The sequence below is a fragment of the Giraffa tippelskirchi genome, chromosome 11 (assembly GCF_054371585.1).
Source record: "Giraffa tippelskirchi isolate mGirTip1 chromosome 11, T2T-mGirTip1v1.2.pri, whole genome shotgun sequence".
NCBI classification, from domain to species: Eukaryota; Metazoa; Chordata; class Mammalia; order Artiodactyla; family Giraffidae; genus Giraffa; species Giraffa tippelskirchi.
In genome coordinates, this window is record NC_137285.1 from 111,399,106 (window position 1) to 111,401,803 (window position 2,698).

The window sequence follows — 2,698 nt, forward strand, 5'->3', positions numbered from 1 at the left end:
CTGCTGTTCCTGCCAAAGTGACAATTGATGATCAGAACTGGGGCTGCCCAGAAACCCAACTTGTCAGGGCTCTTTGATCTGCCCGGCCTTGGAGTGGAGCAGAGCCTGGCATAAGCACCTTTGATGGGGCTGGCCAATAAGGGAGCGGAGGCTGGCCCTACCTCATCCCAGCAGTATTTGATGCCCATCCCGCCCTCCAAGGATCAGCCTATAGAAGCAGGCACGTGGAGTAGGAGCCAGTTACGCTACTGCCTGTACCTCAGCCCCTGGAAAGTCATCTCTGAGTGTTTGGCCTGGTGATTCTTGTGTCTTGGGAATGCAGAAGCCCATTCTTAGAAACCTTGCTCTTTAAATCAACCAGTATTTACGGAGCATTTACAGAGTCACCAGGGCAAAATCGTTACACGCACAGCCTGTCAAATCAGAAAACATGGATTAAATGTGGCTACGGACTTCCCTGGTGGCTCAGAGGTTAAAGCGTCTGCCTCCAATGCAGGAGACCTGGGTTCGATCCCTGGGTCAGGAAGATCCCCTGGAGAAGGAAATGGCAACCCACTCCAGTATTCTTGCCTGGAGAATCCCATGGACGGAGGAGCCTGGTAGGCTACAGTCCATGGGGTCGCAAAGAGTCGGACACGACTGAGTGACTTCACTTTCACTTTCACTTATTAATTGTTTCAACTTGGGTGTGCCCTCTGTGTCTTTATTTTCTCATCTCTTATGGAGTTGTTGTAAGGGCCAAACTAGATAGTGCAAATAAAGCACTTACTAAGACACCTATCAAGCCTGCATAGACGTTAGTTATTATCACTGCAGGAGGTTGTGTGGTCCAGTGGTGAAGACACATTTACTCCTGAAATTGTATGACCTGGGTTGAAATCCCAGCTCCATATCCTGGTCGCATCCTATCATCCTGATAGGATAATTAGAAGGATTAAATGAGCTAATACATATCAAGTGCCTAGAAGAACATTTGGCCTAGAGTATATGCTCCACAGAAATTAGTTTTTAATAATTTGGTACAAGGGCCAACTTGGAAAGGGTGTATGAAGTCCTTTGCCTACCTCTGGAATAAGTCTTCAATATTTTTTCTTCTTTATTTCCCTGAGATTATATCTACTTTTGTAATTCAAACTGTCACTCCCTGACTCTCAAAATTCTGAATCAATCATGTCACTCCTCAGCTTAAATTTCTTTAAGCTGGATTCCATTATCCAGGGAGTAGTCCAAACCACTTAGAGGGCATCCTAGGCTCTGTACCACCTACCCTCGTTCACCTCCTCAGAATCATAATTCATAACTCCTCCTCTCTTCACTGATCATGTCTTCAACTCCCACAGCTATCTGCCAGCCACAACAATGTAGGCTTGTGTTCATCTTTATGGGCTTGCCATTGCTCTCCCCTCTGCCTAAAATGCCCTTTCCTCCACTGTTGGCCTGTAAACACCTTTTATTCTCACATCTCAAGACCCCTCCTATACAAAGTCTCATATTTAAGATCCCTTCTATACATAGCCTTTTTTGATCCTTTCCCACACAGTAGAGTTGGCCATTACTTTCATGCTCCCTGCCTTGATCTAGGACTTGTCTTGGCTCCTGTGACATGGCAGGACACTTCCTGTTCTACTGCTTTTACAGAGTATATGCTTCTTGAGTGGGACCTGGGCTAGTCCCTCTGGATTACCAGTCAACACTGTGCCTTCACAAGACTCCGAGCAGAGAGCCTGCCCCACGGTAGACACTCAGTGAATATCTCCTCAATGGATCCCTTCAGTCTTTCTATCTCTCTCTCATCTTTCAGGTCCAGTAACCTCTTGGACATCCTCCTCTGGAGTCTGTGGCTCCTCAAGCTCAGCTGATTCATGATCATCTTTGCCACATTTCCTCAAGCTGCTCTTCCCTAATGCAATGGGTGCCACTGTCCATTCACCCAACCTTCTAATATGGAAACTGGAGAGTCACCTTTGAAGCCCTTGGTTACGGTCCCTACAACACACCCCAAATCATCATGAGTATTTACTGATTTGACCACATAAATGTTTTTTCCCTTTATCCTTCCCCTTTGCCTCTCCACTTCCTCTCTGTGAAGGGTCCATCTCTTGTGGTGGTAAATCTCACCACATTCCTTCAGAACTTAAAATATTTCCCATCATTTCCAGGATAGCATTCAAACTCCTTGGCATCACTCATAGGGCCCCCCAGGATCTGACCTCCACATATCTCTCTAGTCACCTCTCCTATTGTATCCAGTGCTCTTGCTATGCCTGACTACGCATCCTTCCAGAATGTGCCAAACTATATCCCCCACTCTCTCACTAGACAGTTATTCCTGTGCTACTTGGAATGTTTTTTTCCCTACCACATCTCTCCACTCCAATATACCTCCTGCCCCTTGAAGCCCAGCACAAATGCCACATTGTGACAGACACTTTTCCAGATTCCTCCTTTATACCCTTCTAACCCCTCCCTCTGCCACCATGCAGAATCTCTCCTGGGGGGTTTTCACAGCACTTAATAATTAGCTGGCCATTCTGTATTACTTATTCATTTCTTTTAAATGAATTTATCCCCCTGTCTATATTATCTACTGTTTAAGGACAACTGTGTGAACTTAGCTTAATAATTCCCTCAGAATCTCAGGTTCTTCATCTACAAAATGAGGCAGAACATTTCATGCAAAGATGGGCTCAATAAAGGA

General features: G+C 45.6%; 1 non-coding gene across 1 annotated transcript; it reads left to right on the top strand.

The window, feature by feature from the left end:
- Nucleotides 1-454: 454 nt before the first annotated feature.
- On the top strand, nucleotides 455-527 carry TRNAW-CCA (transfer RNA tryptophan (anticodon CCA)). Its single transcript has one exon. It is a non-coding gene; the product is annotated as a tRNA-Trp (tRNA).
- The last annotated feature ends 2,171 nt before the right edge of the window (nucleotides 528-2,698 follow it).